The sequence below is a fragment of the Pinus tabuliformis genome, chromosome 8 (assembly GCF_031772625.1).
Source record: "Pinus tabuliformis cultivar Carrire ecotype Pingquan chromosome 8, CPIR1, whole genome shotgun sequence".
NCBI classification, from domain to species: Eukaryota; Viridiplantae; Streptophyta; class Pinopsida; order Pinales; family Pinaceae; genus Pinus; species Pinus tabuliformis.
Genome location: NC_142294.1, coordinates 75,378,026 through 75,401,971, shown reverse-complemented (window position 1 = coordinate 75,401,971; position 23,946 = coordinate 75,378,026).

Genomic DNA, 23,946 nt, shown 5'->3' with positions numbered 1-23,946 from the left:
AGTGTTTTCGTGTGGAGTGCTAATCAAACATCAAGTCAAATTACGTCAAATTTTTTTTGAATCATTTTCAAAATCATTACAGAAGGCGTTGTATGAAATCACAAAAAAACACAAAGGTAAGTAGGTTGTAGTTGAAGAAAAACCCAAGAAGCTTGAGATGGAGTCTAGTAGGCCTACTACAAGAGCAATAAAGTTGAAATAGGGATGCATACAACAAATGAGGGACTCTGTTTTAGCCACCATTTTTCAGAATGGTTTCCAACCACACGGAAGGGAATTTTGGGAAATCGAGGGAGGTTTTTATCTAGAATAGAACAAGGTAGAGTATCCCTTTCCATATTTTTCACAAGTGTGACAGAGCGAGATATTTGATTGCATCTTCAAAGTCTAGTTTTTGGACTGCACAAAACACTTCGTTTTAGTCACCATTTTGTATAATGGTTTTCAACCAAATGAAGTCAAATTTAGAGCAAATGAAAGAGGTTTTTTTGAATCACAGGTCAAAGAAACATAGCCTCTTCCCATTTATACACAGGTGTCAGAGATCAGGAGTTTGGACTGCATCTTCAAAGCCCATTTTTCCGACTCCACAAATAGTCTGTCTTAGCCATGGTTTTGCAGAGAAGTTTCTGAGGCTCTGGAGAAGAATTTGAAGAAAATGAGAGAGGTTTTTCTTAAAAACAATCTCATATACAAAATCCTATCTCAGAATTTACATAGGTGCTATAATTTGGTAGTTACACACGTCAAATGGTGGCATATTTTCGTAGTTTCTGCTGACAGAATCAGGCACTATGCAGGTGCTGCACACACGCTGCGCACTCGCTACGTAGCCCATGGTAAGACCATTTCACATACAAAATACAATAGACACATATCAAGTTTTGGAGGTGCTGGCATGGAGTACATATGGTGTCCAACTCACCCCTCCAGCTGCTTGCCACGTGTGAGTTCTAGAAGCATGAAGATTTGGGTGCTGCGCAGGCTTTTCAACAGACACAAAAGAAACTTTTAGACCTTTTTCTATCTCAGTCAGTTTTTTCCAGTTCGAAGACATTTTTAAAGATAATTTGTATTTAATTAAGTTTCTTTTGATTTCAAGAAGACAAAAGTATGCGTTATATTTTATGTTTGGATGAAAACCATGGAAAAAACAATAGTTTACTATTTTTTCCTTATTTTTGAATCGATCCTTTGGAGGATCGAAGATGTAGTGAACTTGAAAGGATTTTCCTCCATGTTTTTACTATATATTTAGATGAATGAAGACAAATTGGTTGTTGTTGGAAAAACATTGTATGTTGTAGTTTTCAAAGTTTTTTCTTGTGATTAATGCATGATAGAGTACTTGTGACTTGAGGGTTATGGATACACTTTATAAGAATTCTCATGGTATGATGTTTGGATTTTTTGTGTTTATGTCTCAGAAATTCTAATAGATATCTTTGTTTATGAGTATTACGAATCATTTGATTTGGAATTCAGTAAAGCTGCTGTATTTCGACTGTCTTCATGTTTTTTAGCTGCAAATGAAATTCCATATGCTCATACTTGTTATTTGTTCTAACTAGCTCTCTTTCTTATGAATGAACGATTTTGTTTATTGCCGAGAAAGGAATCTATTTTCTTTTTTTAACTTTTCTCCTCTATGCTACAATATTTCATCGTGTCCAAAGTCATAGCTACAACCCTTGCATTAGATGTCCGTTTACTTGCATAAGTAAATGAACTAAAAGATATTTGATCACATTTTATCACCTTTTGAATCAGCGGCACTTCAACCCTACATATTCAATTTCACTGTTCCAGAATTGGTCTTTGTATAGATTGTGCCTTAAAATTTCAAATCTTACAATCTCAAGAGATGGAGCCCCCATCGGCTAGAAAGGCCAGTTTTCTAGCCCAAAGTGGTTTGTGGTTACCTTTGTGGCCCTTTCCTCAACCTAAAGGAAATTACATAGTGATAACATAGTGGCGCCGGTGCCGGGGAGCAAACGGTTTCATACCACCCAGGAAAGATCATCATAGTTTAAATCTAATTTCTGATGGTGAACAACACTTGGACATAAGAAGGCTAAACCTTTCACTTTGCAACTCCAATCAAGTATAACTCAGATTTTTAAGTTCGACTAGTGTCTCCACATTTTCAAGATGGATTCCAGAGCTGCAAGGTATGCTCCTATGAATCGTGCTCACATTCCAGGTTTTCCAAATCGCATGCCTTGTGTATATTGGAAAACATATTTACCCATATTCAAAGATCAGGAAGGAAATGATGCTGCCCTTCACTTGGTCAAGTTTCACATTCATGTACATAGACTGAAAATTCATTTTCCTGAAGACTGCCTGATGAAGATGTTTATGGAAACTTTGGAGGGAAAAGCAAGATCCTGGTATGAAAGTTTGCCACCTGGGAGTTTGTATTCCCTTGATGATTTTCATATGGTTTTTTTTGAAAATTTTAAAGAATCCTATCCATCTTTACTGCTGGTTAAATATTGTTGTGAACATTTTGGGAGTTTCATTCAAAATCTGGAAGGTTTGTATGGTAGTGAGGAGTTAATGGATGAGGAAATTCAAGAGGTTTTGCTTGAAATTCCTTTCCAACAACATGAAGAAAAATTAGAACATGGCTGCCATCCAATTCAGGAAAATTTCCAGCAAACAATGTCTTCCTTGACTGAAGATAATATTAATCAGCAACCAATTGATGAAGATCAGGTTCATTCCCCTGAATCATATGAAGATATTCAACAGTGTTTAGGGGACCAGGACATTGATGAGGATAGTGTCCATGATATTCAAGTGGATTCTCAGCCAGTTTGTCCTCATGGTCTTGGTGGATATATTTAGCAGATTTCAAATGGCTAAGAAAATGAAATAGACAATCCATTGGTTCATTCATTTTCTGGGTCAGCGATTGCAGGAAGGCAGATTATAAATCCTTAAAAAAAAATTTATTCTCAACAACATGAGAATGCATCCCAATACAATTAGATTGAAAAAGTTTGTGACATATAATTGCATCTTACTATGCCAGTTATTGAAGAGTGCATTAAAGTTAATATTTTTCAAATATCTAATGAATCTACTACTTTAGAAGCTCTCAATTCATACTCGCATGAAGGATTACTCATGAATCCATTTTCTCAAGGAGATATGCATGTAGCTTCAGATTTTGAGGATACTAGGCTTCAAAGTAGTGAAAAAGAAAAGGTTGATCTAGAGCCTGTTGAAAATGAAGATTTTATTGAGGAAAATATGCATCTTGAAGTAACAAACACAAAATATTTTGGAGATCAAGATCATATTTTTGCTTAAGCACATGAAAGGTTGACTCTTGACACTCCCATTATTCATAATGTAGCTGTTCCATTTGAAATCTTTCAAGAAAGTTCAAAATTTTTTCTTGAGGATGAGAAGAGTGAGAAACATACCATTATTTCACTTAGAACTAATTATGAGTTTTATGGTGAAGAATAAAACTTGACTCAAGCCATAGTTGCAAGTGAAGAATGCCTTTTCCTTCTTGCTAATCAACAAGAGCTATTCATTCATGCTTTCGAGGACCATTTTGCAAACATGTTGGAAACAGTTGTAAAGGTGGATTTGGGGTTATTCATGAACACATGGATTCATTTTAGTTATCATATTGAACTTTCATCAGCTGAATAAAAGCTTCAATCAGATGGTCATTTGCTTAGTTGTTGTGATGCAGGAAAGTGTTCCCTCTGCGGACAGAGGCAACCCCTCTAGCCCTAGAGTGGGTCTAGTCACAAACAAGGATAGATCAACAATAGCTTTCCTTAAACAGTCATAGTTGGAGGCCTACCTCAACCGGTGGTCGATGGAGTTCTGTTACGCTGCTCTAGCTTCCGCTTCCTTCTCCTCAACGAGTGATCAACCTGAAACAATGCAAAGGAAATACAACAAAGCACGTAACCAGAAAACAACAATGATCTATTTACTCACAAAGTCAAGAAGTCATGAGCTATAAAGTAAATTACATATAAGACATGGGAAAACATCATTAATTGTATTAATAATGAAATAAGAGCAAGCTTACAACCAAAGTCTTGACGTTGCAAGCCTTCTCAGAGGGATCCAGCCAGCATGTTCCTCAAGCATTCACTCTTTGAAGATGGATCTCCCAACATACAAGTCTCTCTCTCTCACTCACAAGTTTTACATAAAGTCAAGGGCTCTTCACAACCTTCCACAAGCTATCAACAATCCCACACTTGTCACACTCACACCAGCTATCTAGCAAACTCACAAACACTAACAGCACTGCTCAATCCAAGAATTTACCAACTAGCCAACTATCCAACTATCAAAAATAGCAGTGCATAGCAATGGTGAGAGTTTAAATAGGAGAAGGAGTCTCCATGAAAGGTGGAAGAGTGAGCTTATCCCCAAGGAAGGTAGCACAAATGATGGAACAACCATACTAGAGGAGGAAAGGCGACACAAAACTATGCAACACCCAGGTTTGGAGTCATCCAGAAGGCCGACTGTTGGAACAAATTCGCCCAATCTGGATCATCGCGGGTGCATAACTGAGCTTTAGCGCTGACATCGCTAGTGAGCAATGTAGCCAGTCAGATCATCGCTAAGATAATAAGTCTCCTCGCGTTGGAGCATGAAATCGGTCCATCGCAGGAATCAGATGTACTTCCGCGCTGGCAGCGTGGCTAGACTGTTTATGAGCGCCCTTCAACGCGTATATTAAGTCCATAGTCGCGATGAGGCAGATAACTTAGGAAAATTGGGTCATTTGGCAACACAAGAGAGCATTTGTTCAATATGAGCATGTTTGACTTGGACACATGACACAGTAGAAGGACTGGAGTGAAGGCAGTGACAAATTACTGTGTAACAGTTGTATTGGAAGGATCATTTCACATGATTGTATGGCTCTTTTCAGTAGGTGTAGACAACAATCATTAAAGTTTCAAGACCGAGGAGAAGGCCCTAAGACTTTGGTGATGTAATATCAAAATTCTTATTTCCTTTAAGGTTTTCAGCCATGTAAGTCATTCGTTCAGTTAATTTTAAATCAGTCAGTCAGTTTGTAGTCAGCCGATTAATTTTTCAATTTTCATGTTTGACTCCATCGCCCAATGTTTAGGCACATGGTCTGTATTTTGGTTCTTGACACCTCACAGGTAGGCTTCCATCGTCAATGGAGCCAATGTTAGAGTAGGTTAATTTATTAGTCGAAGGTCTTCGAAATATTAGTTTGCTGTCTTGGACGGGGTCAAATTCATACACATTATCACTGTTATAAGTTTGACCTTGTACTATCATTAAATTCCAACCATGGGAAGGGGTGTCTATGTACTGAGAGCTATTATGATGATTGTTGAGTCAGGGTACTGAGAGTTGGTTAGGATGTCTACTTGGTCATGTGTCTACAGTCAAAGGAATGGTGTTAAAGAAATATAGTCCTTAATATACCAATATTTTCCCTCTATTATCATCCCCTTATTCCCTCCTCCTCATCCCATTATTCCCTTGTTATCTTAAATTCCCCTATTCCTATACATTCACATCATCCCTATTTTCTGATTCAGGCCTATACCCCCATTTTATCTTAAGCATAAGTTCCTAGGCCTAAATTTCCCTTGCCTAAACATCATTTCGAATGATGACTAATCCCTGACCATATGTATTATATATCAATTATTCATCATGCCACATCATTTCCCTAGATTTTGATATACCCCCAAACTCCAAATGATTGCTTCAAGTGTTTTCATATGGAATGTTGATCAAACATAAAGTCAAATTAAGTCAACAAAATTTTGAATCATTTTCAAAATCATTACATAAGGCATTGTATGAAATCACACAAAAAGACAAAGGTAAGCAGGTTGTAGTTGAAGAAAAACCCAAGAAACTTGAGATGGAGTCTAGCAGGTCTACTACAAGAGCAACGAAGTTGAAACATGGATGGATACAACAAATGAAGGACTCTCTTTTAGTCACCATTTTGCAGAACCGTTTCCAACCACAAGGAAGAGAATTTTGGGAAACTGAGAGAGGTTTTTATCTAGCACAGATGAAGGAACAATAACCTCTTCCATAGTTTTCGCATATGTCACGGAGAGGGAGATTCGATTTCATCTTCAAAGTCTAGTTTTTAGACTTCACAAAAGCACTCTGTTTTAGACACCATTTTTCAGAATGGTTTCCGACCAAATGAAGACGAATTTAGAGAAAATAAAAGAGGTTTTTCTCAATAACTGGTCAAAGAATAATAACCTCTTCCTGTTTATACTCAAGTGTCATAAATCAGGAGTTTGGACTGAATCTTCAAAGCCCATTTTTTGGACTACACAAATAGTCTGTTTTAGTCATGGTTTTGCAGAGAAGTTTCTGAGGCTCTGGGGAAGAATTTGAAGAATCGGAGAGAGGTTTTTCTTAAAAACAATCTCCTATACAAAATAATATCTCATAATTTACACAAGTGCTATATTTTTGTAGTTACATGCGTAAAATGGTGGCCTATTTTCTCAATTCCTGCTGACAGAATCAGACGCTAAGTAGGCGTTGCGCACTCGCTATGCAGCCCATGGTATGACCATTTGATATACACAATACAATAGAAACCTATCAGGTTTTTAAGGTGCTGGCATGGAGTACATATGTTGTCTAGCACACCCCTCTAGCTGCTTGCCACGTGTGAGTTCTAGAAGCATGAATATTTCGACGCTACGCAGGGTTTTCAACAGACACAAAAGCAACTTTTAGACCTTTTTCTATTTTCGTCAGTTTTTTCGAGTTTGAAGACCTTTTTAAATATAATTTGTATTTAATTAAGTTGTTTTTTCTTTCAAGAAGATAAAATTATTCTTTATACTTTATGTTTGGATGAAAATCATGGAAAAAACAACAGTTTACTATTTTTTTCCCTAGTTTTGAATCGATCCTTTGGAGGATCAAAGATGCAGTGAACTTGAAAGGATTTTCCTCCATGTTTTTACTATATATTCTGATGAATGAAGAAAAAGAAGGTTGTTGTTGGCAAAACATTGTATTCTATAGTTTTTAGAGTTTTTGCTTGTGATCAATGCATGATAGAGTACTTGTGACTTGAGGGTTACTGATACACTTTATAAGGATTCTCATGGTATGATGTTTGGATTTTTTGTGTTTATGTCTCAGAAATTCTAATAGCTCTCTGTGTTTATGAGTATTATGAATCAATTGATTTGGAATTCAGTAAAGCTGCTCTATTTCGACTGTCTTCATGTTTTTTAGTTGCAAATGAAATTCCATATGCTCATACTTGTTATCTGTTCTAACTAGCTTTCTTTCTTATGAAGAACGTTTTTGTTTATTGCTGAGAAAGGATTTTTTTTTTTTTTTACTTTTCTCCTCTATGCTACAATATGTCATCATGTCAAAAGTCATACCTACAACCCTTTTATTAGATGCCAGTTTACTTGCATAAGTAAATGAACTAAAGGATAGTTGATCACATTTTATCACCTTCTGAATTAGTGGCACTTCAACCCAACATATTCAATTTCACTGTTCCAGAACTGGTCTCTGTATAGATTGTGCATTAAACTTTCAAATCTTACAATCTTAAGAGAGGGAACCCCCTCCGGCTAGAAAGGCCAATTTTCTAGCCCAAAGTGATTTGTGGTTACCTCTGTGGCCCTTTCCTCAACCTAAAGGGAATTGCGGAGTGATAACAGAGGTGACAATGGAAGAGCTCACTGCAACATGATACTCACCCTAAATCCCCACTGTAATTAGTGTGGTAGTTAAAAGAAGAGAGAATGCATAATTCATGTATGGAATCTACACCAACCATTCCTTACATTAATAATTAGTGTGCATGGGATCCAACAAGAAGGTTGTTGTCATCGATATAGGAAATTGAGAATAATGGTTTTATGAAGGTTTTGGTGGAAGGTGGGTGTTGTAATTTTGAATTAGGAGGCCTAAAAATTGGTTTTTGAGATTAATTATTGCAATTAGTTGTTCATTGAATTTTGCTTGGAAAGTAAGGATTTCTTTTTATATAATTGGAGTTAGGTGTTAATATTTTGTCAGCTTATCAAAATGTTTATTGTGGCATCTATGTTGGAAATTCCAAGCATCAAATATTTGTTAGTCAATCTTTTGGTACATTGTTCATGCCTTCATTCAAATTTTACTTACCTTGGTTTGGATCATTGTTCTACAGTGACGATGAATAGGAATTGGACTCTCAAAGAAGACTATAATTCCAAAATAGTTCTAGATATCTTCCATGTTAAGCTTCTGCATATCTATAAAGACATTAATGATAATTGTATTCTAAACTAGAATTTCTCAATAACTATAATAGATTTTAGATTTATGCTAACCTAAGTAAATTAGCAATGATAGTAGATACTATATTTATGCATCGAAAAGAAATATCCATAGAGAAATATGGGACATTTAAATAAACAATAAACAATTTTATTTATTTATTTTGTTTACCATGATAATTTTAGATTGTATTGTTACAATGTCCTTGGGAATATGGATAGGTTTGTAAAGCTCCATTACATTATACAAATATTGACAATGCTTGGTTGATGTTGGTCTACATAGATACATATAATTGTATCTATTCAATAAGCTACCTAAATTACATAATGAATTATTTCTACAAATAACCACTCTGAATATTGCAAAATAATTTGTTGTAGATTCTTTAAAACAAAATATGAGGAAGGTCCATTTTTTGTATTTGAACAACAACTATTCAAAAAATTCATATGACTAAATGGACATGTATTTTTTATGATTTCTACTCATGATTATTCTCTTCATTTATCATATGATAGATTTTTTAATAGAGAAAGAAGGAAATATTTATGATGCAAGAACCCATGCTATAGTAACCTCTATTACTTGTTCTATCTAATGTATTGACTTCTCATGCTCAATAATTAAGTAAAGCCACTAAAATATGATAAGGATCACTCTTTCACGACACCCTTCACTCTTTCCATGGGATTAATCCTTATGTTGCTCCCTATTGTCACCCACTGCTTTATCAGTCGTCAATTGCTTCAAATGCCAAATAGAAGTGAAGTTTGAGGCTAATTTTTAAGCCATATGAGCTATTAGAGCTTAATCATACCCTCTCCATCACCCAATGCTCAACTAGAGCTTTCCAACGGTATATGGAAGTCCAAAAATGGACTCCTGGAGCAGAAGTTAGAGCATGTTGAAGTTACCCATGTAAAGCCGAACAATCAAAGGAAAAACACCAAAGGACAAAGGTAAATCGCAATCAGGGTCCAGGAGCTAATCTCATCGCATATCAGCCATTCCACATACGGGCGATCCTGTCATCCCACATATTGGCGATCACAGCTGCCTAGGGGAAATGCTTAAAGAAAAGTGCATCTAGCGCTGGGATGCAGGATTCCAAGTAACAAAGAAAAAGGACCCTGGATGCAATGTTTCATATGTTCTATTTGATAAAGGTTTCGCATACGGATTTCAGTCGATGTGATAAAAAGGCGTCACTGTGGGTGATTCAAGTTATACAAGGAAAAGGCCCCCACATAGCTGTTGATAGCCTCAACGCCCAAAGGGCTAAGCCCTTGGTTCCAGTCCCCGGTAATATGAGGAAAGTCACACAAGGGGCTATAATAAAGGGGGGCTAAGGGGGAAATCAAAAAGTGCCCGTTTTTCCTATTTTAAAGGTAAAAAATCCCACGACTGACAGACTTTGCTGTTACACTACATCAAGGCATCGATAATGTGGGACTGCACAGAGCTTTAAAATATGTATGGGTCGGCAGATGGGGTGTTGAATGGAAGTATGGAGCATTCAAGCCAGGTATGGGCGCATTCAGGATAATGCCCTCTTGTAGCACGCATCCAAAGATGACACCGAAGGAATTTAAGGGAGAATGGACAATGAACTTCCTCAGTAGCAGAAAAGAGCATGATGACAAAGACGTGGCTTGATCAGAAGCCTTCACAGAAACTGCAAAGGACCTCTTCCTCCATATTCATCCTATTTCTTATTATTTTTTGTAGTGTTTTATTTCCAAGAAAGGGAGCAGATCCCAATTGTAAGCTTTGGGCAACAGAGCCTTACACTGGCCAAGATAGCTAGTCTAGCAGACAACTGGAGCTCAGGCCAAGATATTTGTTTTAACTGTAACTGAAGCTCTTCCTGTCTTCTTATAAATAGGGGAAAGAAACATTATACAAAGGTTTTACATTTTCTCACTCAAAGGGTCTGAGTTCTATGATGCCATTTGGTTCTAATATGTTTATGCATGGGGGCTTCACTGATATCGTGTTGAATGTATGGACTGGTTATTTGGACCCTTTGAGATAAATGGTGTTTCCATGTTTATTCCAAGCATGATTAATCTGCAACATGTTCCTCTCAGTAATCTCATTTCATCTGTGTTTTTCTTCCTTCGAAATAGTATAATGAATGCAGTTGGTTCCTATTCAATCTATGGATTTATCTTAGCTGCTCATAGAATACAATACCTATGCTTATCACAAACCTATATGTGTTATTCGCTAGCATTGCAGTACCTGTAAAATTACAGATTTACTTGTGCATTTGATTAACCTATAGGACTTGTATTAGTCTAGATCTATGTTAGATTTGGGAAAAGAATGATACCCATGTCATGTTTGATCTGAAACCTTCTTTTGCACTCCTTTATTTATATCATTTCACCGGAAAAACATGGTTTAGGATTTTGTGTTGGTTACAGCCCTATCCATCGAATTCCACTTTTTGCTGGAACATTGCTACCTAGGATTCTGTTTGTTACAACCCTATGCATCTATTTCCCTCCTTACTCCTTCTCTCCACCATTACTACAACTTCAGTTTTAAGCTGTCTCATTTCCGTGTGTCAACCACCAAAGGAAGAAGCCATTTCTCTTTGAGATTACCCCAATATAATCCCATCATTTGGATCCATGATTTGGATTGAATCTACCTCAGTGAAGGAATATTGAAAAAATCCCCTCCTATTACCTTTTTACGTGACAATTGGAGTGCTGCAAACCCCTCACATATAACCTTTTATGCACTCTTATATTTAAGATGTCCTAGGCACTGGTCTACAATCAACCCAGAGGCTGCCTCTAGGAGGCTTTCTATCTCCCTTGGAACACTTGTGCCATAGGGTACTAGATTTAGCTACAACATCTTTTTGTCGCCGTTGCTGGGGAACGGATTAGAATACCTTTCCCTGGGTACGACAAAGTTTTACATTTCCCTTGTTAGGTGAGCAAGGGAGGTGTGTGTTGAGTATATATCACCTTAGAAACTCCACTGTCAATTTTATGGTAAACATCCTTGCGACTTTGCTGTCCATATCTCTGTTTGATCATCCTAGATTTGAAGCAGCCCATACTCACTTTGATGCGACAACAACCGAAAACTTTCCCTACTTTTGAAATTGAAATCACTCATATAGGGAGGTTTCGAGATGGCCCTTCCTGCATTTTTGGACAACCAATTTGCCCCACTGGATTTCTCTTCTATTGCTGGTTATCCTAATCATGTCCCTGTTTTTCATGAGTGGAATACCTATTTTCCTAGGCTCAGTGGGAACATAGAGAGAAGACCCGACCTCAAATATTTTCATGAATGCATGGAGCAACAAGGTATTCTTCTTGAAGATTTACAAATGAAGTTGCTCAAATTGTCTTTAGATGAGGATTCTAGATTCTAGTACAGAAAAATACCTCGTGGCAGCATATCTTCCCTAAGAAGTTTTCATACAACGTTCAATCACTATTACAAAGGATTATATCTACTCAATGCTCTATTTGAAGATTGTTGTGCATATTCTAATGATGAATACATCCCCAAGGTTGATGAATCTGATGAAGATGTTTGTGGAGCTCCACTCCAGGAAAACATCTACTCGCATCAAGAAGCATCACCCACTGAACGAGAAAGTGAAGAAGGAAACATCATTGAGCTACCAATAAACCCTCTGGAGTCTATTTTGGCTGAATGTGATGTTTCCCCTTCCTATGATGAATATGATTCTGGTGAAGATTCAAGTGATGCAAAGCCACAATGTTTCTAGTCAGGGGAAGTTGTGCAAGAAGAGGAATCCCACCTAGAAGTCAGCGAAGAGCCTCCAGTTCACAATGCTCATCTTTCGCCTAGAGAACAAGACCAAGACCCTCCTCCAAAGCATGATTCATATTATTCAGAGGAGGAAGAGATGGTCATTGGGGTCAAAAAGGGGCCATTTACCAACAAGTGGGGAGAAGGCTCCCAACAACAAAAATTTCAAGAAGAGCCCGGAGTCGAAGGACCAAGCAGTGTCTGTGATTACTTATTGCAGAAAGGGCACTGCCGGGAAGTCTCAGTAGGCCCTCTGGTCTTTGAATCTTGTAGCTCGAAACATAAGATTCTATTGCAGAATTACAAGAAGGTTGGCCCGTCGACAAATGGGTAACAAATGATTAGCAACAATATTTTCTCAAAAAGTCTAAAGCTGTGGAGCTAAGAAGTGTTTGTGGCTGCCATGGCCAAGAGGATATTGGTCAGAGGACTACTCATGAAAATGAGCCAGCTGCAAATTTTCCTTGTGAATTCCATGACCCCATGGCTCAGTACATGAGCATATTTTGAAGCCAGTAGCAGAGGTTGTTTCAGTAGCATGTATCAGGTTCTTCATTTGTTGATTTTTCATGGTGCATGCTTATTTGTATCTTTCTTTTTCAGTAGTATGAAGGCATATGGTCCAGTACTCTAATGCTGGCCTAGCTCCATTGGAGGGTTGAACATACTTAGTTGAATTAAGCTCTGTGCATAAGTAGGAATGTACATAAATAAGCTCACCAGCTGAGCATTTACTTTTCAGTTGTTAGAATTTTTATTTCTGCATTTTAGATTGAGGAGGAAAGTTCCATGGATATTTTTTGATTACAAAGATTCACTTATTATAGAATCCATGCTCAATGGTGAAGGATACTGGTCTACAGGTTCTCAGCACCTTGCCAGCAAGGCACTATCCTGTTATAGACATTTTTGTGCCTTACAACTCCAAGCATGAAATGTCCATAAACCAAGGGCTCCTAAGTCCCTAAAAGTGTTGTTTAACCCCTAAAGGAACAAGGTCAACAGATTACAGCTTCTCCCAGAAGTTCTCCACCAGAAACTGCTCAGAATTGGTCAAAATAGGATCATTTCAGCTGCTCCACTGGCTAAGTGCGTTGCATTGCACCTAAATACACTGTGAGGGTGCGTTGCATTTCAAAACTCCCTTCTGTAGGGTGCGATGGGCGAGAAATGACAAATGGCAGTGTCATTCCGCGAGGTGGAGAGGCAATGGAAGCTTCCAGAATCTTCTCCTGTGACACTTGCCTCACTGAGTTCGACCAAAGATGAGTAAGAGGCCCTCAGTCTCCAAGTGGAAGCAAGAATTGACAGAGAGAAGACACTAATCAAATCATAAGCTGACTCATCCTCCTTACACATATCTATATATGGATCCCTCATCCCAGAGATCCAGAGGCTGGAATTTTGCATATTCTAAGGAATTGCTGTTGGTTTCTAGAGACATACATCAGATTTTTGGGTGATTTATGCTTTGTTTGAGGTGAAGAGGGGCTCCTTTGCTGGGAGGTTGATGCTGGGTCGGAATCACTGGTTGTAACTCCTCCTGGATCTTTTCTTGCTTATCAATAAAAACTATTTGAGTTTTCCTCCATGCTTTTTGTATCATTGATGCTTGTTACATTTTGTGTGGTTAACTTAAATCTGATCCTAAGTTGTTTATGAATATAGATCTTTGTCTTTGTATAGTGCTCTTCTTCTGTGATCTTACAGGTACTTTGTGAAGCTGGGCATGCAAGGGAGCAGGTAGCTGGAGACTATCAAAGAAGAGAGGGATTGAATCAAAGGATTAGTGCAAGACACAGGTTGGTTCTTTCTATTCCCCTCTGTCTATAATTCATAAAGGAAATACAAAAGTAGTTTTTCTCTGTTTGTTTCTAAGGCAGCTGTCACACCTTAGTGGGATAGAGCAGTTCTAAATAAACACTTTTCCCTGTAACAAAATGGCGACTCCACTGGGGAATGTCTAATTAGTTTGTTTGTGTATCATTCTTTGTTGTTTGTTTCATAAACTTATAAGTAGCTCTCGAACTGCATTTGCCATAACAAATGCAAAGTAGATAATTGCTACTTCAATCCATTCACTGGATCTATTTATGATTTAAACAGCTGATGCTCAGACTATCTGATTGCCCTTGTGATAGCTCTTAGATCCTCCTTAGATCTACCCCTGATTGTTGCACTACTGATTGCTTTTTACTCGGCCAAAAAACTAAGGACTGAACTACAAACTGTGACCCAGAACCCAGACAGAGTCTCGTTTCTGGCCCAGCGCAGGTACTGTTCAAAGATCCTGAATTTCAGTGCACTTCTCGAAGGGGCAACCTGCGCTGCATTTCAGATTCTCTGTGTTACAGGTGCGCTGATCAGACTAGCTCTGTGCAGCTGTGGTTCCTGTGCTTCATTCTTTCCAGTTCTATCCCTGAATTTTGTTGCCTGTGATCAGTATATGCCTGTTTGAAGCCCCTTTTCCTTACTGTTATTCCGCCTGCTTTGTACAAAAGAACTGTAGATGTTTTTATGTGTTTGTTGAGTCGTTTACAGTTTTCCATTGCAAAAGTAGAATAGTCGTACTGTCGTCCTTTGATTTGAATCTGTCGTAAGTGTCGATTTCGATCATAGGAGAAAGTTTAGTTGCTGTTGATGGTCGATTATGCTGTTACTATTGCTTTTGGTCTGAATTTGTGATTTTCTAGTGTCAAGAACAAGTGTTCATTTCAAAATCGTAAGGTGTCGTAATCATCTCTGTTTTTTGATTTCGAAAAAGAGCTTGTTTATATTTGTCGCTGAAAAGAAATTCAGATTTGTACATCAACTTTCTTTTTAGCATCAATACTAAGAAAGTCGAAAAACAAATACATGCATGTGCATTTGCATATAGACAGTCTGTTTGGCTTGATTTAGGAAAGTGCATTTACGGTGTGCTCTTTGCTCTTTGCGAAAAGATTGTGTCTTTCTTTTCCCTTAGTAGCTAGGATTTTCATTGCACAAAAGAGATAAAAGTTTGTTTATCATCTTTAGATTGCATTTTAGGAATTACATCTACATCTCGTGGTGAACCTGAAAGGAAAACTTCATAAACAAGATCAACTTAAAATAAATTCAATGAATCTAACAACGCTTTGGAACTTAACGCACAACATTTAGAGGTCTAGGCTAGAGACGTATTCCGGTGTCGTAAAGCCTGGTAACTGTTGTCCTCACTGATGGTTGGGTGATTCCTCCACTTTGAGATGATAAGTGCCAGTACGGACTTGTGCTCCCACGTACCGTCGAGTATATTTTGGGAGACCCCTATAGGCTTAAATCCTTTATCCTTAGGAAGCCGTGTCTGCCGCCCTATCGATCACAATGCACTGAACATAGCATTCGGGAAGATTGACTGCCGTACCGTAAAAAGTATTCTGCAGTTTTGCGATTGGTTTGGTACTCCCTCTACCTAGATCTCCAGAGTAGTCCCTTTCGTTCCTTTTCAGACTCCTTAATGGAAAAGGTCCATCTGAGCACTTGTCACTTCAGGCTCATTAAAAATCGAAGGCGACTAGAGTCATCTTTTGTTTTTTCTCGACTCTTAAAAACTGAAAAAACAAGTTGTGTCAAAGCGTCTAAAAATTTATTTTAAATGGAATATTCATTACCCCTTTCCTACGTTGATCTTGGGTTGAGAAAATGGAGTCCACCAACCAAGGAATTCCCCTTGGAGGAAATCCTAGTCCCTTCTCCTCTTGGGGAGATGTTGGTGCACCCCATATGGCCACATTGTCGCTTCCAGGACTGACGATTGGTTTGCTTATATGGCTCTTCTCAACCTCTGTCGTTCAGAACACCACTATTCCTGAACAATCGAATTAGCAATTAGACGAGTCCAGAGTTACCCACCAACCTTCTACTTCCTCTAATTCTTCCTCTCCTCCTTGCTCTTCGCTTGATGGGGCTGGTAAAGCCAAAAGTCAAGCTCCTAAGGAGAAGAAGGAAAAGAAGAAGAAAGAGAAGAAGAAGAAGGAGCCAAAAGCGAATGGGGGCAAACGAGTGTCGTCTAACAAAAATCCACACACTGCACCGACCAGGCCTAAATCGCCATGTGTCATTTGCAAAGGAGACCATTTTCATAGAGATTGTCCCTGCATCCCTCAGATCTTAAGGGACTGGTCTCCTCGTTTGCACAACCCAGTGTCGTCAACCTCTGATGATCATGTTGAAAACACACCATCAACTAGTGAAAGTGAAGCCCCAGGACAAAAAGGAAAATATAGATTTCCTTGTAAACTGTGTGAAGGCGATCACGCCGTCCACCATTGTCCCTTCTTAGACGAAGCTAAAAGAGTTTTGGATGATCGTCCGGTTTCACCGTTACGACTTCCTCCTGGATATAAAAAACTCTTGCCGAGTCCGTCGCTAGTTGAAAATCCGGCTGACCCGCTCAGGTGGTCGGCCGAAGCATCTGTCATTGAAGATGAACCATATGAATCCATACCAGATGAAAGTCAAAAGGTCAAGGCGGCAGTTGACCCGGTCTTGCCTTCAGAGGTTCCATCCTCAGATGATACAATCACTGAAGAGAACAAGGATGACACCATCCAAATTCTTTTCATAAGCACAGACTCCAACAAACATGGGGGAAATTTATCCGTTCCTTTACCGCAGGAAGGAAGTTCGCCAGAGTCGTACCCGGCCGTCTATTCGGTCCCACCTCCAAGCAACCTAGTTGTCTCCTTCGACTGGAATCAACTAGGCAGACCCTGTTTACCAACTAGTGTACCATTCCGAATTATTGTTCAAATATATAGAATGGTTATGGCTGGTACCATCATAGATGAGGGGGCTTCTGTGAGTATCCTTTCCTCAACTGCTTGGAAAGCGCTTGGTTCGCCATCGCTTTTGCCTGAGATGAGAAATCTGACAGGCTTTGATAAAGGAACCAGTCGACCGTTAGGGATCCTTCCCGATGTGCCCATAACATTGAGAGGGAAAACCGTTCATATGAATGTAATGGTAGTTCAAGGACCCCTGGATTACAATCTACTCCTTGGACGAGACTATATTTATTGCATGAGAGCCATTGTCTCATCACTCTTTAGAGTGATGTGTTTTTCGCACGAAGAAAGAGTGGTCAAGCTCGTGGACCAGCTTTCATTTCCCGGATCACGCATAGCAAATAGTCATATACCATCCCTGAATGGTCTTTTCACGCAAGAAATGTCTCAATCTCCAGTCCGTCCTCCCGATGAGCGCGAGTGATTCGGAGGGACATGACTGAAACCCAGGGGGCATGCACCCTGGTCTGCTTCGGCAGGAAAACTTCGGGTATAGGGTAGGTTTTCGTGGGAGAATATGACTAGTCTGTACCCCCGTCCGTGATTGGAAGAGGGGGTTATTCTAGAACAAGATTCTCTTGTCAAAGTTATGTGAGTTGGCGGGCATCGCCGCTCACCTTTGTTTATTTCGGTAGACATCGCCAGAGAAGTGTTTTGTTTACGCCGTAAATAGAACTATCTTTGGTAACCTGTAAGAGGTAGGCCTCTCTTGGTAAAACAAATGTTTTAACGGACTAAAGAAGGGGTAACCTTGAAACTCTGTTTTATACCTGGGGGCATGCAAACCTTTTGGAATGCAAGCGAAGAGCGACTATTTATTTTTTTAAATTTTTAGGACCTCTAACCCTTTAAACTCGTAGGATTGGTCGTTTCCTAACTTGCATAAAGAAAGGATGTGGGGCAAAACTCTAAAAGTTGCCGTTTTTATGTGAGACATTCTTATCACAAGACTGGATTAATCGAGCAGTTTTAGCACATAGTTCAAGCTCGTTAAAAAATAAACATAAGACATGAGCAAATGTTTCCACCCACGTTTAAGCTCATTAAAAAATGAACTATCCCCCAGTAAATAATCATCGTGAATGTAGTTCTTCAGCCGTTAAAGCCTTGGTCGTGTTTGCACCGTCACCTCCACTTTTCATTGGCCGATCATTCACCTCCATTTGATTGTTTACCCATTTTGAGGAACAGCTGCGAAGAGTGATCTCACTAGCCATCCTTGTGACACTGCCGTGATTGGAAAATTCCAAACCTTACCTGGAATCAGCTGCTACCCGTTTTATCACTCGTTCCTCAAAAGACGAGTCTCCTTTAAGCTCTTTTCAACTGACTCGTAAAATATGAAAAGATTGCCGAGCCATTGGCCTCTCCAGCTCGTTAAAGGGACAGGAAGTGCTATCCCTCCTCTAGATTTTAATCTTTTTGGACCTGAGGGATTATTACACAAAAAGATCGAGCGCTTGTTTTGTTCAGCTCGTTAAAACTATCGAAAATTCATCCCTTCTGTATTGTTTTATACTTTTTCGGACTTAAGGGATTAGATGACGAAAAAGGAATTTTGGAGTTACCTTTACGTTCCTTTTCAGACTCTCTAAAACTGAAAAGGATCGAGTTATCTTTGTCGTTAAACTCGTTAAAAAGATTAATAGCGACAAACTTGTCTTTAGATGAGAACGAGTTTCACTATTGCTAGGCTCGTTAAAACATAGCGATGGGTTTGCCTGAAGGGCAAATTATAGAACAAGCATATGTTATCCTCCTCAAGATTGACAAAAATAAAGAGGTACTGGTCAGCAATGACTGGGGAAAAATTAGGAAGAAAACTCAAAGAAACTTTGTTGGTAGGAAGTCGCTCTTGAACATGACACTTCCACTCCGTGTCCGAGTCGGGTTGGGTTGTTTCATTCACCGGTCACATCACCATGGTCATGCCATACCATCCACATTTGGGGTTAATGCTACCAATCCATCACATCAGTGTCACCGATATGTTCAAGAGAAGTCATCCAGAGAAGTCACCTGTGTCTCACCCACTACCATACATTATATTCCATTCTTTCATGACCGCCACCCTGAACCTTATATCACCAGATCGTTTTCACCTCCATCAAAATCATTTGCTCTGTTCCGTGTCATTGATGTGGGATTCATTAAGGCCCTCTTGTGACGGATCGCTTCTTGTCGACATCAGCTCATTATCCAAGAAGTTGATCTAGGGACACCCCATTCAGTACTTTGAAGCTTGCATGCCTCAATGGCAAGTTTCTCACTTCTGGCGATAGGTTTACATCAATGGCCTTCGACCGAAAGATTTTGCGTGGTGTTCGACGCCAAGTCCTTTATTCACACCACGTGAATTGTACTGCAGTACCTTGAGGATCATTATCATTATCGGTGATTCCTCTCGCGCTTGTTAACAATTTACATCATTGACTGGTAATCAAGTGATGTCTTTCCATGTTCGACTTCAAGACATTTCTCACATGGATCGACTTGTACTTCGAGTAAATATCGGACGAGATTGAAGACCCCGGATCTAGTTTCATCCATTCGGGCTGCGATATATATTCAGGGAAATAAAGACATCAAATGTACATCATTGCAGCACAGATAATCATCCTACCAAAAGGATGATGGCTCTATCAGAATCATCAGTCTACACTCAGACGATTGTCTGTCCTATGTACATGAAAATGAATTTATAAAGCTGAGCATGGGAATGACCGCCTTAGCTAGATCATGAAAACAGTAGGAAGATAATGTATTGTATTGTATCTTATTACAGGTCTCCTCCCAGCATTGAAAGAACTTCGGATCCTCATAATAAAGCATTTCACCCGACACCAAAAGGTTAACGGTCTCATACTTTAGGGGGAAACTGTTATAGACATTTTTGTGCCTTACAACTCCAAGCATGAAAGGTCCATAAACCAAGGGCTCCTAAGTCCCTAAAAGTGTTGTTCTAACCCCTAAAGGAACAAGGTCAACAGATTACAGCTTCTCCCAGAAGTTCTCCACCAGAAACTGCTTAGAATTGGTCAAAACAGGATCATTTCAGCTGCTCCATTGGCTAAGTGCGTTGCATTGCACCTAAATACACTGTGAGGGTGCGTTGCATTTCAAAACTCCCTTCTGTAGGGTGCGATGGGCGAGAAATGACAAATGGCAGTGTCATTCCGCGAGGTGGAGAGGCAATGGAAGCTTCCAGAATCTTCTCCTGTGACACTTGCCTCACTGAGTTCGACCAAAGATGAGTAAGAGGCCCTCAGTCTCCAAGTGGAAGCAAGAACTGACAGAGAGAAGACACTAATCAAATCATAAGCTGACTCATCCTCCTTACACATATCTATATATGGATCCCTCATCCCAAAGATCCAGAGGCTGGAATTTTGCATATTCTAAGGAATTGCTGTTGGTTTCTAGAGACATACATCAAATTTTTGGGTGATTTATGCTTTGTTTGAGGTGAAGAGGGGCTCCTTTGCTGGGAGGTTGATGCTGGGTCAGAATCACTGGTTGTAACTCCTCCTGGATCTTTTCTTGCTTATCAATAAAAACTATTTGAGTTTTCCTCCATGCTTTTTGTATCATTGATGCTTGTTACATTTTGTGTGGTTAACTTAAATCTGATCCTAAGTTGTTTATGAATATAGATCTTTGTCTTTGTATAGTGCTCTTCTTCTGTGATCTTACAGGTACTTTGTGAAGCTGGGCATGCAAGGGAGCAGGTAGCTGGAGACTATCAAAGAAGAGAGGGATTGAATCAAAGGATTAGCGCAAGACACAGGTTGGTTCTTTCTATTCCCCTCTGTCTATAATTCATAAAGGAAATACAAAAGTAGTTTTTCTCTGTTTGTTTCTAAGGCAGCTGTCACACCTTAGTGGGATAGAGCAGTTCTAAATAGACACTTTTCCCTGTAACATATCCCCAGTAGGAGCCAATGTTGTCACTCACTACATTTTCAGCCATCAGTTGTTGCAAATGCCAAATGGCAGTGAAGTTTGATGCTAATTTTTTAGCCACAAAAGTTATTAGAGCTTAATCGGATCCTCTCCATCGCCTATTTCTCGGAAATAGCTTTCCAATGGTATATGGAAGTCCAAAAATGGACTCCTGGAGCAGACATTAGAGCATGCTGTAGTTACCCATGGAAAGCCCAACAATAAAAGGAAAAACACCAAAGGACAAAGGTAAATCACAACCGGGGTTTGAGAGCTAATCTCATTGCATATCAACCATCCTGCATCCCACATAACAATGATTCCATCATCCCGCATATCAGCGATCATAGTTGCCTAGGGGAAAATCTCAAAGAAAAGTGCATCTAGCATCATGATGCAGGATTCCGAGTAACAAAGAAAAAGGACCCTGGATTCAATGTTTCATAGGTTCTATCTAATAAAGGTTTCATGTCCAGATTTCAACCGATGCGGTAAAAATGTGTCATTAAGGGTGATTCAAGTTATATAAGGAAAAGGCCCCCGCACAACGGTTGATAGCCTTAGGGCCCAAAGGGCTAAGCCCCTGGTTCTAGCCCCTCGTCATATGAGGAAAGTCACACAAGGGACTATAATAATGGGGGGCTAAGGGGGGAATAAAAAAGTGCCTGTTTCGCCTGTTTTAGAGGTAAAAAGGCCCATAGTTGATAGACTTCGCTATTACACTACATCAAGGCACCAATAGTGCAGGATTACATAGAGCTTTAAAAGACGTATGGGTCGGAAGCTGGGGTGTTGAATGGAAGTATGGAGCATTCAAGCCAGGTATGGGCGCATTCAAGATAAGGCCCTCTCATAGCACACATCCAGAGTAGGTGCCGAAGGCATTTAAGGGAGAATGGACAGTGAACCGCCTCAACAGTAGAAAAGAGCATGATGACAGAGATGTGGCTTAATCAGAAGCCTTCAAAGGAACCTCAAAGGACCTCTTCCTCCATGTTCCTCCCGTTTATTATTATTTTTTGTAGTTTTTTATTTCCAAGAAAGGGAGCAAATCCCAATTTTAATCTTTGGGCAACAGAGCCTTACACTGGCTGAGACAACTAGTCTAGCAAATAACTAGAGCTTAGGCCAAGATATTTGTTTTAATTGTAACTCAATCTCTTCCTCTCTTCTTATAAATAGGGTAAATCAACATTATACAGAGGTTCCATATTTTCTCACCTACAGGGTCTGAGTTTTGTGATGCCATTTGGTTCTAATATGTTTATTCATGGGGGCTTCACTGATATCATGATGAATGTATGGACTGGTTATTTGGATCCTTTGAGATAAATTTTGTTTCCCTATTGATTCCAATAATGATTAATGTGCAGCATGTTCCTCTCGGTAGTCTCATTTCATCTGTGTTTTTCTTCCTTATTTATAGTATAATGAATGCAACTGGTTCCTCTTCAATCTATGGATTTATCTTAGCTGCTCATAGAAGACAATACCCGTGATTATCACAATGTGTTATTCACTAGCATTGTAGTACCTTTAAAATTACAGATTTACTTGTGCATTTGATTAAACTGTAGCACTTGTATTGGTCTAGATCTACGCTAGCTTTGGGCAAAGAATGATACCCATGTCATGTTTGATCTGAAACCTTCTTTTGCGCTCCTCTATTTCTATCATTTCACCGGAAAACCATGGTTTAGGATTCTGTGTTGTTTACAACCCTATCCATCGAATTCCACTTTCTGCTGGAACATTTCTTCCTAGGATTCTATTTGTTACAACCTTATGCATCTATTTCCCTCCTTCCTCTCCTTCTCTCCACCATTACTACAATTTCAGTTTTAAGCTATCTCATTTCCATGTGTCGGCCACCAGAGGAAGAAGCGATTTCTCTTTGAGATTACCCCAATATACCCCTAGCGTTTAGATCCATGAGTTGGCTTGAATCTAATTCAGTGAAGGCTTATTGAACCAAGCCCCTCCTATTATCTTTTTATGTGACAATTGGAGTGCTGTGAACCCCTCACATATAACCTTTCATGCACTCCTCTATTTAATATGTCGTAGGCACTGGTCTACAATCAACCGAGAGGCTGTCTCTAGGAGGCTTTCTATCTCCCTTGCAGCACTTGTGCTACAAGGTGCTAGATTTAGCTACAACATCTTTCTATTGCTGTTGTTGGGGAATGGATTAGAATACTTTTCCCTTGGTATGACAAAGTTTTACATTTCCCCTTTTAGGTGAGCAAGGGAAGTGTGGGTTGAAGATATCTCACCTTGGAAACTCCACTATCAATTTTATGGTAAACATCCTTGTAACTCCAATATCCATATCTCTGTTTGATCATCCTGGATTTGAAGTAGCCCCATACTCACTCTCATGTGACAACAACTGAAAACTTTCCCTACTTTTGAAATTGAAATCACCCATATAGGGAGGTTTTTGAGATGTCCCTTCCTGCATTTTTGGCCAACCAATTTGCCCCGCTGTATTTCTCTTCTATTGCTGGTTATTCCAATCATGTCCCTGCGTTTCATGAGTGGAATACCTATTTTCCTAGGCTTGGTGGGAACATAGAGAGATGACTTGACCAACACCTCAAAGACTTTCATGAATGCATGGAGAAATAAGGTATTCTTCTTGAAGATTTACAAATGAAGTTGTTCAAATTGTCTTTAGATGAGGATGCTAGAGTCTGGTATAGAAAAATACCTCGTGGCAACACATCTTCCCTAAGAATTTTTCATACAACGTTCATTCACTATTACAAAGGATTATATCCACCGAATGCTTATTTGAATATTGTTGTGCATATTATAATAATGAAGACATCCCCAAGGTTGATGACTCTGCTGAAGACGTTTGTGGAGCTCCACTCCAGGAAAACATCTACTCGCATCAAGAAGCATCACCCATTGAATTAGAAAGTGAAGAAGGAAACATCATTGAGCTACCAATAAACCCTTCGGGGTCTGTTTCGGCCGAATGTGATGTTTCCCCTTCCTATGATGAATACGACTCTGGTGAAGATTCAAGTGATGCAGAGCCATAATGTTTCCTTTCAAGGGA